The sequence below is a fragment of the Chiloscyllium plagiosum genome, unplaced genomic scaffold (assembly GCF_037043375.1).
Source record: "Chiloscyllium plagiosum isolate Xiang-an unplaced genomic scaffold, Cpla_swu_hap1 HiC_scaffold_40, whole genome shotgun sequence".
Classification (NCBI taxonomy): Eukaryota; Metazoa; Chordata; class Chondrichthyes; order Orectolobiformes; family Hemiscylliidae; genus Chiloscyllium; species Chiloscyllium plagiosum.
Window position 1 is genome coordinate 68,534,493 of NW_028270178.1, and position 16,150 is coordinate 68,550,642.

Genomic DNA, 16,150 nt, shown 5'->3' on the forward strand with positions numbered 1-16,150 from the left:
ATTGGGACAGAATTGCTTCCCCCTGTTTCGAAGCACCAGGCTCAATGTTGAGAAAGATGTCATCCTGATTTATCGTGTCTATAAACTTCCACACATCATTTTATGCAGCTGATCTGTTATTTTGTCCCTGCCTCCTTTTTCTTACAGAATGAACAGAGACAAACCTGCAGTGTTCTGGCACTACTTGCACATACAATGAAGAAGGAATAAAACAACTGAAAATGTTATGATCCATCCCTCAGCAACCCTCATCCACTCATGCAGACTAAGTAAGTGTTCCCTTTAATTGATATATTGGAAGTCATGTAAGGGAGGTGTTAACCTGACTTGTTTGTTCGGTGACTGTGCTTATTGTCAGTCCCATGGATTCTAACTATCCCAGTGGAAGGTTTCCATCCTTTAATGATAAATGGGCTCCGTTCAATATGTTATTGCAAATAATGTTGGTGCAGCACCAACAGCAGTAACCTGGATCAGCAGCTTCAGATAGAGGGGCAGAAGATATCAGAATCTGAGTTTATTAGACTGTAATGATCCAAAATTGAATCAAAATCAGGGAACAATAAAGGGGAATGTTACAAGAATGGACCTGATGCTATCCTGGAATGTTTGGTTTTGTTCAACATATTATCATCAAACGTGATTATTTTCATGGATCTATGATGCGCCTTTGACTTTACAATATTTTTATTGTTCTATCCTGCCTTTCGTTGTTGCCCTTGGTAAGTTTCTCTGCCACTTATTCTTTCTGGAAATGTCATACGATTTTATTACTTTTCTTTTCATAGCCTCTACACTCGTTAATGCTGATATTGTTCCTGCTAAGTCTCCTAATCCTGATATTCAGTCAACAAAGCACTACTAACTCCTTCAGTGAACTCGTTCATTCACTTTGTCGTTCTTTATTCCTTCATGTATCCCCATGCACTACGATTCATTGTATCACTGCTCAAGTTATTTAAATGTTGACTGCATTGAGGTCGCTGTCGTCTTTTGTGGTTACGAACTCAATTTCCTTCCTTTGTCTCCATCTTTGCCCAGCTAATATCTCAGCTGTAAACAGACAACTCACAACTGTGGTGATCCCTTTGAACATGAGCTGATGCATGATACCACACCATGAACAATGCTAATTTTCACCACTGACACATTAAGTACATACTGCAGGGGTTCATCTTATCTGTCATAAAAGACTTCATTTTGAAAACACAACCTTAATGCGGCCTGCAATGTGCTTTTGGCACTTCCATGTTCAAACCTGAAAGAAAATCTTAGTTGATACTCCACAGCTTGTATCTGAACTCACAACAACATCAAATCTATAGAAAGTTCGTGTTCACATTGCTCTATATCATTGTGGCGGCTGGTAATGCCTTAAGTTTAGTATTCTGAAGCACGACATCGCATCTGTACATGGAAATTTCCTCAGTCTCTCTGTCAGTTCCTGAAATTCTTGCCAGTTTTTCATACTTATACTACTAATTTGTGTATGTCTTCCATGCATGTTCCAGCCCAATGATTTGCACATGTACCATCAAGCCTCACAGCGCAGCCCCCTCGCAACGCCCTTGCACACTACCACCTCCCACCCCCACACATACTGGAAAAAAGCCCTTGCCTTGCACTGACGTCAAAATTATGTTAAAAAATACAAGTTTGTGAAAGGCCCATTCACTGTCGCTCACAGCAAGGGCTGAAAATTTCCCGGTGCTAGCTAGTTATCTACTGCAAGTATAGTTGCAAAATAACAGCAAAGTTTTGCAATGCTGTGCAAGTGGTGTGTTATGGACCACATCATTATCCCTCAAAACATTTTGAGTTGGTCTCCCAGAAGATAACATTTAGTTGTTTTAGGTACATGTGAGTGGGTATTCCAGGAGTGATGCAGCTAGCCAAACCACTCAGCTTGAAACAAAACAGAATTTGCTTTACACACAAACAAAACATAACAGAACTTGATATATTTTAACTAATTTGAATCCCGACTGTCATGATATACCTTGCAACTTAGAAAGAGCTGTTCCAATTTCCTGATACATCCCAAAATCCCACCAATTGGCCAAAAATAACTTCAAACACAATTTATTATTTCAGAGAGAATATTCAGGATAGACCGCTTTTCTCAGTAGCTTTCTTTTACAATCAGTTTCTCTGGTGCCCAAGCTAAAATACTGAAACAAAAATCGAAACGTTTCTGAACTGGGAGAACTCGCCAATCACCTTTCATTGTAAGCTTTTTTTAAAAGAAAAGCCTAAAAGCCGTCTTCCCTGTTCGTTGACTTGGGCAGTATCTGTTAACATAATATAAATGGCCTAATCACAGTTGTATCGGGCCCTTTGCCTTTTACAAACGCTATTGAAAAAAAAGGGACAACTTAACCCTGTTATAGAAACGGTGTTCTCACAAGGTCAGTTTACTGAGCAATACACTAGCATATTCTGCACAACTTTCAGAATAGTATTTTTAAGCTAATCCCGCAATGTCATTATTCAATATTCTCATTCTTGTGATTTTTCCCTGCCAAGGTGTTACTCCTGCCAATCCCAGTACTCTTCCATTTGTTCCCATTTTTTAACCACAAGACGTTAGTTAATTGTCTGTTTATTTCCTTCATGTGAATCTTTCAATTCATCTGTATCTTTCTTGATTTTAATGCTTGGTTCCCTCATGTATCGAGAGCTGGCATTGTGAAGCTCAAAAGAAATGAAATGGTGTGTGCTCGGCTGTTGTTCAATTCCTGGTGCTTCCCAAGTGGTGCTGCGTGTTGGACGGGGCTTTCAGCAGCTTGAATTCGTGTTTGAAACTTTGTCTGTGCCTGTGCACTGAACGCCTCTGTTTGTCCATCTCACCTGATTATGTGATCACTAACATGAGTGAAACTGCCGAGCATAATTACAAATGGCCAACCATCTAACTTGTATTTGCAAAGCCTTTGACAGACTCCTGCAATTAAACATTTGGTGGAGGTGGTGGAGTTGTTTGCTTGGAAGTTCTGCTGTGAGATGCTTCAAACTTTCAACGAGACCTGAGGATTTTATGATCAAACTCTGGATGGAGGATGGGGACTATAGTTACACCATCTGGGCCTGCCACTTGAGCAACAAAAGGAGCACAGGCTGCAGCGAAGGCAAGCTCTGAAACCACTGGAGCAAGTGTGTGTGTGTGTGTGTGTGTGTGTGTGTGTGTGTGTGTGTGTGTGTGTGTGTGTGTGTGTGTGTGTGTGTGTGTGTGTGTGTGTGTGTGTGTGTGTGTGTGTGTGTGTGTGTGTGTGTGTGTGTGTGTGAGTGAGATGAATGGGATGAACCGTATCAAGGGACCACTCATAGAGCTGTGTCACCTCATGGATACATAGACATGCAGCAGGTAGGTGTAGGAGCAGGCCATTCAGCTATTTGAGCCGACTTGGCAATTCATCCGATCGTGTCTGATCCTCCACTCAGTACACTTACCCTGCTTTAACCCATAACATTTGGTTTCATTCGTCCCAATTGTTGTACCTATCTATTTCTTGATGACATTCAATATTTTGGTCTCATCGACTTCCTTCAGTAACGAATTCCACAGGCTCATCACTCTTTGGATTTATAAAAGTCTCCTCATCTCCAGCTGAAATGATCCACGTTAAATCTTTTGTCTATGACCCCTAATTCTGGTTGCGCCCACAAAAGGTACCATCGAACCTAGGCCTGTTGGAATATCGTAAGTCTCACACAAGATCTTCCCTCATTCATCTGAAGTCCTGCAAAGACAAAGCTAACCTCGTCTGCCTCTCCACGTAAGTCAGTCTCACCATCCCCGGAACCAGCCTGGTAAAACGTCGCTGCACTCTCTTGAGAGCAAGAGCATCCTTCATCAGAAAATGAAACCAATCTGTACGCAATACTCTAGGTTGCGCTCACCAAGGTCCTGCAAAACTGCAATAACACATCCCTGTTCCTTTAATCGAAACCTCTCGCAATTAAAGCCAAGATACTATTTGCCTTCTCTATCGTCCATTGCACCTGCATGCTTACCTTCAACGACTGCTGCACTAGACACCCAGATCCCGCTGCACACCCCCTCTCCCAATTTACAGTCATTATGATAATCTGCTTTCGGGATTTTGTTTCCAAAATTAATAACTCGCATTCCTCCAATTTATCGTGCATCTGCTATTGCTTTACCTACTTATCCATTTGCTCATGCCATGCTGAAGGATCTCTGCATCCTTGTCACTGTTCACTCTCCAAAACAACTTGGCATCATCTGCAAACTTTGAGATGATTTATTTTGTTACCTCGTCCAAATCCTTAATATGTATTGTGATTAGAGAGAGGAACAGCACCAACTGCTGTGGCACCCCACCTGCTAATTTGAACATTCCTACTCTTTGTTTCCTCTTGGCAAACTAAGTTTCTATCCATTTGAATGCTCTTTCCACAGTCTCATGCGCTTTAATCTTGCACAATAATCTCATAAACTGAATGTCAGAAAGGATTCCTGAAAGCCCAAAAACAGCACATTGACTGGATCTTCCTTCTCAACTACAAGTTACAGCTTCATAGAATGCCAAAAGATTTCAAAAGCATGATTTCTGCTTCATAAATCCATTCTGATTCTGTCTGATCCTGCCACTGCTTTCCAAATGTTCCGCTGTAAAGTCCTCAAAAATAGATTCGAGAATTTTCCCCACTACCAATGTCACAATACTTGCTCTATTATTCTCCGCTTTCTCTTTACCTTCCTTTTTGAACACAACTTGCAGCTGCGCACCATGGGGAGGATAGCGCTCCCAATGACTGTTAAGGTCGCTGTTTCATTCAGCTTCTATGATATTTTACGTTGAAGGTTGGATTATGTGACATATACATACTTTCCCTATATATCAATAATGATGTCACCATTCAGTGACGGAGGACGTTTATGTGGTGGATGAGGTGAATACAATGATTTCCCTCAGCAGGGAGCTTCAAGGTGTATCCACGTTTTCCCAGTATAACGGGATTTTCCGTGGTGTACATAACTGTGCACGGTTCCCATGCCAATGGGGAGAGGAAGGAGAACTGAAGGAACTCTCATTCCATTCGTATCGCTGTGTGAACATGCACAGTGCATAATCTTAGTGAATACTGTTCCAGCAGTAGCCACAATCTATTCATTCAGAGGCAGCCAGTCATGCCCATCATCTTCACTTGGAAAGAAAGAATGGCCAATTGGATACCCCGTATATGTCCTAATATACCACTGCCACTTCAAAATACTCTGCGTATACTGATAGAAATGGAGACGCTGGGAATACGAGGTTGCAGCCATCAGGGAAATTGAGCAACATTTCTGATGTCTGAATAGGTCACAGCGAAAGCTTCAGTACACGTTCTCTTACTTAGTTCTCCCTAATCCCTCTCCGTTTCAGTAACAGACACACTATTCGCAGGATACAAAGTTTGATTACTTACTTTTTAAGAGGATTTGAGTACCGGAGTAAAATTGTCTCACTGTACCTGTCCAGCGCCTTGGTGAGACCTCATCTTGAATATTGTGCAGAATTGTGTTCAGTTATGTCTACTTACCGAATAAAGGTCAAAATGGGATGCAGGGAGTGCAGCGAAGGTTAGAACACGACAAGGGGCAAGAAATACCTGTTGGATTAAGTTGCATTCATTTCAATGGAAAAGTGATGACAGGTAATGCCTATGGACTCAGGGTGTTGATAGATACGTGGGACAGGGATATTATAGCCATTACAGAAACAGGGCAAAGGGAGGAAGAGGACTGACAGCTCAATATGCCAGGGTACAGTTTCTCAGGCTGGTGAGAGGTGATCGGAAGAGGGGCGAGAGAGTTGCATTTTTGTTAAAGGTGCGTATCACAGCAGCATTCAGAGATTAACTAACTGAAGGATCATCCAGGGATGCTTTGTGGATGGAGCGAAGACATGGTGACCTTGTTGGAGTTGTACCATTGACGCCAAATTATTCAACGGAAATTAGAGGAACAAATGGACAGGGAAACTGGGGAGACATGCAACAGCAACAGGATTGTTATTGCTGGGGATTTTAATTTTCCGAACATAGACTGAGACTGCCAGAGCTTTAAGGGCTTAGATTTGTTGCAATATGTTAAGTGCGTTCAGGAAAGTTTCCTCAAGCGGTATGTAGAGTGTTCTACTCGTGAAGGCGTAAACCCGACCTACTGTCTGGAACATAAAGGAACGTGAGGTAACTGAGTTGACAGTGGACGAGCATTTTAGGACCAGTGAGCATAGTTCTGATAACTTTAATTTTTGCAGACAGGCAAAACCTTTTCGCAGATACAACTCCTAAATTGGTAAATTTTGATGGAATTAGACAGCAGCTTGTAGGGCTTGGTGGGAATAGATTTTTTTTTAAGGCAAAGGGACCTACGATAATTGGGAGGCATTTAAAACTGAGATAGCTGGAGGTCAATGTCTATATGTTCCTGTGAGGGCGAAGGGCAAGTTTGGTAGAAATAGAGAACCCTGGATGACCACTGAAATTAGTAACGATAACTTGGGTCCAGTCCATATCACAGTAAAGGAGGTGTTGGATAAGTTAGAATGTGTAAAGTTATATCCAACTATGGGTCCAGACCATGCTGGCAGGTGAGACTAGATTGGGATGGGATATCTGTTCGGCATTGAGAGGTTGGACGGTAGCGTCTGTTTCCATGCAGTACGTCTCTGTGACTCTATTACTCTAATAGGCTCTAGAAGCAATTGGCTGCTATTTTTGAATAATTCTCAGCCACGTGTTAGTTTCTGGAACACTGGAAGGAGCGAATGTTGTTGTTCCTTTATTCAAGAAGGGCTGCAAAGGAAATCGGGGGAACTATATATCCATAAGCCTAAAATATTTGATGGGCAAGTTACTTGAGAAGATTCTGAGCGAAAAGGTATATGTGAATTTGTAAAGATAGGGTTTGATTAGGGGTACATGGCTTTGTGAGTGGGAGATCATTCCTAACACATTTGTTGGAGTTCTTTGATGAAGTGCCCAGGAAGGTTGTCGAGGGCAATCTTTTAGGCAATGTGCATACAGATTTCAGTAAAGCTTTCGATATGGTTCCACATTCGATATGGAAGGTTCGATATCATGGTATCCAGGGACAGATGACAAATTGGGTACAAAATTGACTTTAAGTTAGGATGCAGAGTGTAGGGCTGGAAGGATGTTTTTGCTCTGGTGGTCTATGACTGGTGGAATGCATCGGGGGTTGGTACTGGTCCCATCACTGTTTGTTGTCAATACCAACGATTTGTATGAGAATATAAAATGTATGATTAGTAAGTATTCAGATGATACGATAATATACTGTATCTTGGACGTTGAGTAACGTTATCAGAAATTTCAGCTGGACTTTGATCAACTAGGGAAGTGGCTCGTGAAGTGACAAATGGAGGTTAATACAAATATCTGTTTGATCGTGTATTTTGGAAAAGCAAATCAAGGCAGGAGTTTCATGCTGAATGGTAAGGCTGCAAGGAGTGTAGTAGAATAGAGAGACCTTGGAGTCCAGGTTCATCGTTCTCTGAAAGCGGAGTCGCAGATAGACAGGCAGTACAGAACACTACTGGTACGATGGCCTTCATTTGTCAGGGGATTGGTTATAAAAGTTAAGAAAGTGTATTGCAGTCGGACAGGACTTTGGTTAGGCTGCACTTGAATTATTGTGTTCAGATTTGTTCACCCTGCAGTATCAAGTATGTTATTAAACTGGAAATACGGCGGAAGAAATTTACATGGATGTTGTCAGGTCTCAAATGTCTGAGATATAGGAAGAGGGTGGATAAAGAACATAGAATGTAGAACATAGTTTAGTATAGCACTCTACAGGACCTTCAGCCCAAGATAATTTGGTGAACTTTTTTCCTACTCTAAGACCAGACTAACCTACGTATCATTTTTTGCACCATCTTCCATGTGCGTATCCAAGAGTCGCTTAAATGTCCCTAAAGTATCTGTATCTACTGCCGCTGCTGGCATGCAGTCCACAGACCAACTACTGACTTGTGGAAATAACGTACCTCGGCCATCTCCCCTAAACTTTTCAACAATCACCTTAAAATTACGCCACCTCATGATCGATATTGCTCCCCCCCCCCCCTCCCCCCCCCCCCCGGCGGGGGGAAATAGTATATAGCTATCTATTCTATCTATTCACTCTCTCATCATTTTGTATACCTCTATCAAGTCACTTCTCATTCTTCTTCACTCCAAAGAGAAATGTCCCTGCTCCATCGACCTTTCTTCATCAGACATGCCCTCTAGTTCAGCCAGCGACCTGGAACATTCCCTCTGCAGCCGCTCTAAACTTTCTACATCCTTCTTCTGATGAGGGGACCAGATATGACCACAATTTTCCGGTTCCGATCTCACAGGGTTCTTTTGAGCTACGTCATAACATTGAGGCTCAAACGGGAAACTCTCCCCCTCGCCCCGCTAATTAAAGCCAACACACTATCGCCTTCTCAACAATCCTATCAACATTTTGACAACTTTGAGGAATCCATGAATGACGCCCTTAAGACGCCCTGTTCTTCCACAATGCAAAGAATCCGGCCTTAAACCCGGTATTTTGCATTCAAATTCGATTTTCCAAAATGAATCAGTTCACACTTGTCAAGGTAGAACTCCATCTGACCCTTATGAGGGCAATTCAATGCCCTATCTACTAGTCTACCAACCTTCGTGCCATCAGCAAACGTAATAATCCACCCTTCCACTTATTCATCCAAGTCATTTGTAAAAGTCACAAATAGCAGAGATTCCAGAATAGATTACACCTCAACACAACTGGTACCAAATGCTAAGCTGAATATTTTTTATCTTGTCCCACCCTGTCTCCTATGGGGTACCCAACTCTGCATCCAGACAACCAGATTTCCCTGTGTCTCCTGCCACCTTATTTTCTAAATGAGCCTAGCACGCAGAACCTTTGTGAAACATATGCTAAAATTCATATAAACCACATCCACTGCTCGACGTTTACAAACGTGTTTTGTCAGATTTCAAAAAAATCAGTAAAGTTTATGAAGCATGAGCTGCGCCTCGTAAAGCTATGCTGACTATCTTCAATCAAATTATATTTTACCAAGTAATCATAAACCTTCTCTCACGGATTCCTCTCCAATAGATTGCCCACCACACCCGTATGACTGACTGATCTGTAATTTCCAGGATTATTACTCTTCCCTTTCTTGAACAAGGGAATAACATTCGCCATTCTCTGATCATCTGGCACTACGCCTGTAGATAGTGACGACCCAAAGATCATCACCAAAGATGTAGCAATCTCTTCCCTCGCTTTCTGTAGTAATTTAGGTTATATTTCGTCTCATCCAGGGGATTTAGTTATCCTAATGTTTTTTTTCAAAATTTTCAGTACCTCGACCTTCTTAACATCAACATGATCGTGCATATCAGTCTGCCTCACGTTGTCCTCAGAAACATCAAGGCCCCTGTCAGTGGTGAATATTGCATTTATTAACGACCTTCCCTATCTCCTCCGACTTCAGCTGCAAGTTCCCTCCACATCCTTTGTTTCTCACATAAACGTAGAATGTCTTAGGGCTTTCCTGAAACGTACCCTTTAAAGTTTTCTCATGCCCCTTTCCAGCTCTCCGACGTAATTCTTTGATTTCTGCCAGACTAGGAGAAAGTGAGGACTGCAGGTGCTGGAGATCAGAGCTGAAAATGTGTTGCTGGAAAAGCGCAGCAGGTCAGACAGCATCCAAGGTGCAGGAGAATCGACGTTTCGGGCATAAGCCCTTCTTCAGGAATGGTTCATTCCTGAAGAAGGGCTCATGCCCGAAACGTCGATTCTCCTGCTCCTTGGATGCTGTCTGACCTGCTGCACTTTTTCTGCCAGACTACCTTGTAACCCTCTAGAATGCAGTTTACCCTTTGCCTCCTCAACTTAAATTAAGCTTTCTTCTTCCCCACGACTAGATGTTTCGCATCCCTTTTCACCCACCGTTCTTTCAACCTACAAACACTTGCTTGCCTCAGTGGGATAAACATTCTTGCACGATCAGCAAATCATTCATAAATAACTTCGACATTTCTATCGTGCATTTCGTTGAGAAGCGAAGACTTTCAATCTTTCGAGTGTAGGGAAATGGGGAATTTGGGCAGAATCTTATAGAGATGTGTAAAATCATGAGTCAGATGGATAGGGACAACGCACTCAGTCTTTTTCCCGTGGTTGGGGAATCGATGATGTAATGGCATTAATATAAGGTGAGAGGGGAAAGAATAAAAGGCAACCTGAGAGGCAACTTTTAACTCTGGGGGTGGTACGAATATGTGAAAAGCTGCCAGCTGAAGTGATTGAGGTTGTTACATTAGCAACATTTAAAATGCATGTAGACAAATACATGGACATGATAGGTTTAGAAGGATACGTGCCAAGTGCAGCGATATGCGTTCAACGTGAAAGGACATTTATGTCGCCATCGATCAATTAGGCCAAGCGACCTTGTGCTGTCGGACTCTGACTGTTTGATTTTATATACTATTACTGCACGGCGGTAAACTCTTCTGCTAATTAAACCAAACACCCAGAACAGATCATCTCAGCACGTAATCTGTTAAAATATGAGTGTCGGAGAAGTACCAACTTCCACTATTTAAAGAAAATAATATCAATTTACTCTTCAGCTATAAACGGGAACAATAAGCAACAAATATTCGCAACTCTCAGCCTCAAAGCCCTCCTTTTCTTTACCACTTACTACCTGCCTCCAACTTTACAACAATGTGCTTTTTCAGTAAGACACATGAAAATATTATCAAGTTCATTTCAAAACCACACAGCGGATGTCATCTGTGGTGTCTCTCTTCTTCTAGCTAAAAATCTCATTGAGTTGTCTTTGTTTCTTCTACGAATATGTTTCCTATGAAAGTAATCTTTCATAGAGCGTGTTTCTTAATTTCTTTGGTTTCTCTCAATAGCAGCTCAAATGCCTGTGTTTGTACATCCTGGACATCGGATCATCTCATTTGTTCGATGTTAACAAAAACAATACATTGAAACTAGATTGGGCTTCAGTATCCTGGGGCATTGTTGAAAAGGATTGACTAAACTTATTTTTTGTCAAAACAGCAACTAATTCAGGTATCCATTTCACAACCAAATGTTACATGGTTTCAATTTTTCAGTACTGCCTAAGCTCTCAGTTCATAACAGCATTCACTCTCTCTTAAAGTCATAGTAAATGCATTCAGTTTCATAGCACATCCCTCTAAAGAAATAACGGGAAGCTGGCTTCATTTTTCCCCAAGTCTTAATCCCATTGCAATGAAAGATATAGTTTATAAATCTAAGTTATACTTTCGTCTTAATTTCTGCATCCATCTATAAAACTTTGGAATCTGTCTAATCTTATCTAAATAGTTTCCCGTAAATTCGTGACCACGCATCTGCTACCACATTTTTACGACCCTCAGTATGGACAATTTGTATATTAAAAGTCTGTAACATAAGCATCTAACAAAATCTTGACATATTTTTGTCTTTCAATCTATCCAAGAAAGTCGGAGGGTTTTGGTCAGTGTACACAAAAGTCTCCAACGTATTGTTCCTCACGTAAACATTAAAATGTTGGAAGGCGAGTCCCAAAATCAAAGGTGCTGGTTTTATAATTGCCCTGGCTCACATACCATTTCGATCGAATGATACTATAGCAAAAGGTAAACAAATCCTTGTTCCTTCCTAGCCAATAGAAGTTATTTTGTACCTTAGGCTGAATCTTCAGTTGTCTCGTTTTTCTGTTGTAACTCACTTAGCCTTAAACGACGAAACATTTCTGCCTGACACTTATCCTTTTCAGGCTTTTTCTGCACCATTGCATCAAAGAAGATGTCTGTTGACTGAATTTCAAATCCTTCATTTTTCTCTCTCGATTTTACTGACTTATGATAGTGGGATCTTCATTCTGCACAGTCTGGAAAGATTCCAGGGTATTTTTCTTGTAATTCTTCAGTTCCCTGACTTTCCTTTGCCTTCTTAGCAGTAAAGTGTCTCACTCTTATCTTTGATCCTGCTTAATCGTTACCAAGAACAAACAGTATTCCTCGAACTGAAAGTCTCTCAGTCACTCCCAATGAAACTTCCTATGGCTTGATTTGGCTCTCCAACGTGACGTAACACAGGGGAACGCTAAATGCCTTTCCATTTGTTCCACAAATTACTGCTCTCTTGTGTAACATATCAGAAAGAGTGCAAATGCAGTTATCTCTTACTTTTATGGACTGGTGATTATTTATCACTCAAAAATATAATTTCTTTCCCTTGTCGCCCTCTTTTTCCTGAATAAAATTTAGCAATAGAGGCGAAGTCTTTGTAAAGATCAAGCACTAACTTAATTCCCAGCCTCCACTGTGCACTCTCCTGCAGCTCCTCGACATTTCTTGGGATTTCCTTTAATACTTTCACCAATCCCAATTAGCCTCTTCTACCGCATAATTTAGGAGAGTGCCTTTCTTTAATGACCAGCACTAGTTGTATATGCCCCACATTCTGGCGTTCCCAGGGCCCTTCCTCTACCAACGGCACTGTAACTTTCTGTATCCTGCTGTATTACAGTAAAAATACCCGAGGCTCATCTCCTTTTTACTCTATTGAGCTTACTTTTTGACATGTAGTAAGGTATTACTGTTGTGCTCTAACGTTAGCTTTGCAGTGTAGACTCTCTCCTTATCCTAATTTCTACCCTTCACAAAATGAAATACTTGCTGGAAGCAATATTTCACCTTTTGAACCAATATACATTCATGTTCCATCGTTGCCGCTCATCCACTTCTTTTAATTTCTGTTCATCCTCATGAATTCTTCTCATCTCTGGAAGGGACTTTTTTTAACTCCTCCAGGAGAATGGTCTCTCTTTGCGCCTCATCAGTCGAATCTATTCTTCAGGCCTGCAACCATCTATCAAAAATAATATGTTTAATTCTTTAGAACTCAACACGAGTCTGACTTGGTTCCCTCTTTCTGTTTCTGAACCGGTGGCGAGATGCTTCTGGTACCAATTCATTACCATTCCAAATCGGCTGTTCGACATCTGCAGTATCTCTTGAATCCCTCAACTGACAACGCTGCAATAACGTCACTCTCTTTGCCTACCATCTTAGGCTGAATAGCATTCCCCAAAAGTCCTCTGGTCTCTCCATCTGTCTAGCAATTTTTGCAAACGAAATAAAGAAGGCTTCGACAACTTCCATTTCAAGATGTGGCAATGGTTTAACATATTTGTATACATCACTGTCTTCTGTCTTCATCTCCATCCTGTTAACTTGAATTTCCCAAAAAATTCGCAATATCTGAAGTCCAAATTCTCTCTCCATATCTATTCTTATTTCTTCTCTCTCTTTTTGCTCAACTAAGAGCATTCTCTCCCGTTCTGTTGCGTCCCTCTTCCTTCTTTCTTTCTCTTTTTGCCTTTCTTCTCTCTCACTTCATTTCTCTCTGTTTTTTTTCTGCTCATATGGCTCTTCTTTCCCAGTCTTTATTAACTAACTCTATCGCCTCAACTGCAATCTGATTGCCTGATACACTGAAGTCCTTAATCAACTCCACTACAATTACAGTTTTCCTTTTGTCCCTGATTAAACCCAATTCTAACGTATTTGCTCTTTCTCAAAGTGTGCCAGTTCTCTGCCTTTCCAAACTTCCTTGGAAAATATGAGAAACATTTTCAAACGCCAAAACGTCTTTAGCAATCTAAAGAGCCATTTACCTTCCTTTTAATTTAACCAACAACAATCAATCAAAATTAAACACATTTTCTCGAATATATTTGATTTAAAGATCCAGGAGACTAATGTGCATTTTAAAAAAATATATGCTAGGATGTTTCAAAACCCAGATCTGTTTAAATGTGTCCAGATTTCAGACTAAATCTGTCCAAGCCTGTCCAAATTAATCCAAGTCTCGGACCCTTGCTCCTAAACTGTGACGCCACGGCACTGATCCCTTCCGCTAAGTAAATGGAAAACCCATAACAGCTCACCTCGCCTCGTACTATGTTAGAATACGAGAGGCAGATCACTCCCAATTGCCAAAATTTCAAAAAAAGTCAATGTCCTCTTTAACCCTAAAAGTGAACATTAAACAATAACTATGCACAACTCGAAACACCCCTTTCTCCTAACCATTTTTACCTGCCTCCAAGTCTATAACAGTATACCGTTCCAACAAGGAAGTTACTAAAATTACATCAACTGAGTTTCAAAACTATACAGCGGCTGTCACCGTCATTGTATTTCTCCTTCCGGCTGAAGATCTTCCTGGGTTATTTTCTTTCTTTTTACTGCGAATATGTTTCATATGTAAAGATCGAGAGTGTTACCTAATTCTTGTGTCTTTCTCGGTGGGAGCTACTCTGTCTCCAATTTTCAAAACGCTTGTACTTGTATGTTTCCAACATTGGATCGTCTAATGTGACTATGTTAGCAAAACATTAAATTCAAACTGGATTGGGTTTTACTGTCCTGGGACAGAATGTTAACTGATCTGTGACATTTGAATTGTTATGGAAACAGCACCGAACTCAGGTTTCGATTTCAAATTAAAAGTTACATACTTTACTCTCTCCAATACTGTCTGGGACTGCCATCTAGTCATGTAACATAGGTGCTTGTAAACTCTCTGTTCAGAACAAGATTTACTCCCTCTTAAATATAGAGGACACTCCTTCAAATTCATTACAATACTCTTTTCATTTTAAAGTTGTCGTTTTATAATTGTCCGCTGTCGAATCTTATATCGATCCAAAAATAAGATGCAGACAAATAACTTCTTTGTCCAAACCAATTCTATTTTTTCTGGCATACGAGGGGAGAGAGACTGCCAATTCATATTACAGGTAACAAGTCCAAAATGCGGTAAAAAAAATACAATCTTTTTATAACATTAACATGGGTAAATCACAACGTAAATATTCAGCAAAGTAATAGGCACAAAATTCCGATAACGGGCCTGACTGATAAGACGTGAATGCTAGTGCAGGTCACTGGGACAGTCTGATCTTTCCCTGGTCATCTTCTTTCCCCATAAATGGGCCAAACGAAGTTTTCTTGTTTAAGATCCAGTTTTCAGTTCACGAGCTGTTAGCATAACTAAAGTAAACCCTCAAGATAGTTTATCCTTCATGCTGGCCTCCAAAATGGTTTAGATTTCTACATTCCCTCCATTTTTCCTGAAGGGATAACCAAATTTTAAATTTAAATGGTCGTCATATCTCTCCGGACTGACTGATATTCTTGAGAGGGAGGGTCCGAACGTTCGAACAGTTTTACCATCATTGAACAGTGATAATTTTTCTGATAAGGGGGTCTCAACGGTTTCTGCATTAGGAGATCAAAACGAAGTTGACAACCTTCAGCACTCAATGTACAATGGAGCTCTCGCAACAACCTAACAAGGAAGAGAGTTAGCTAAGTGGTCCCCAAGGTTCCTCTTGGTTTCTAACTAGCTCATTCGCTGTCTTCCTTATCTTATCTGCTTCCTTCTGAATGTGGTCAGCTAAGTAAATTATTTTCTTGAGAAGTCAGCAATGTAGGTGCAACAGTCTGTCCTTATGAGGGCACAGGTGTCCTCAGCCAGTAAATAGTCACTGGGCTTCCTATTTTGCAGCGTTACAATCTCATTGGCCACCCTTTCAACTGCTACATCCTTTAGAGCCTGGCTGGTACCTTGGAGCGTCTGTACAGTTTCAGGAGCAAGTTTTTCCATGTCAGAGACTATGGTCATGAAAACCTGAATTAATTCAGCCGTTCCATACGTAGTGAACAGGATAGCAAAGGACCACTCTGTTTCTGTGGAAGTCTATTTCTGGCAATGATTCAAGGTCCAATGGTGGGGCAGAAATTAAAGATGATACATGTCGACACAGCGTAGACTACGTAACAATGGCCTATTCGTGTTGGGGGCAGCCAGGCATTCGTACTGTTTCCACATAATGTTATGTGCCATGGTATTTGATTAAACTGCGTTATAAATTAAAAGGAGCACATACGGTTACAGATTCTGGCTGATGTAAGCTTGATGAAATTAAGTTCAGATAGAGGTCAAGTGTTAGGCGTGACATTTAAATACTAGGAACAGTTATCCTGACCTTCAGATCAACCGCATGGCTCGAATTTGGTGAGG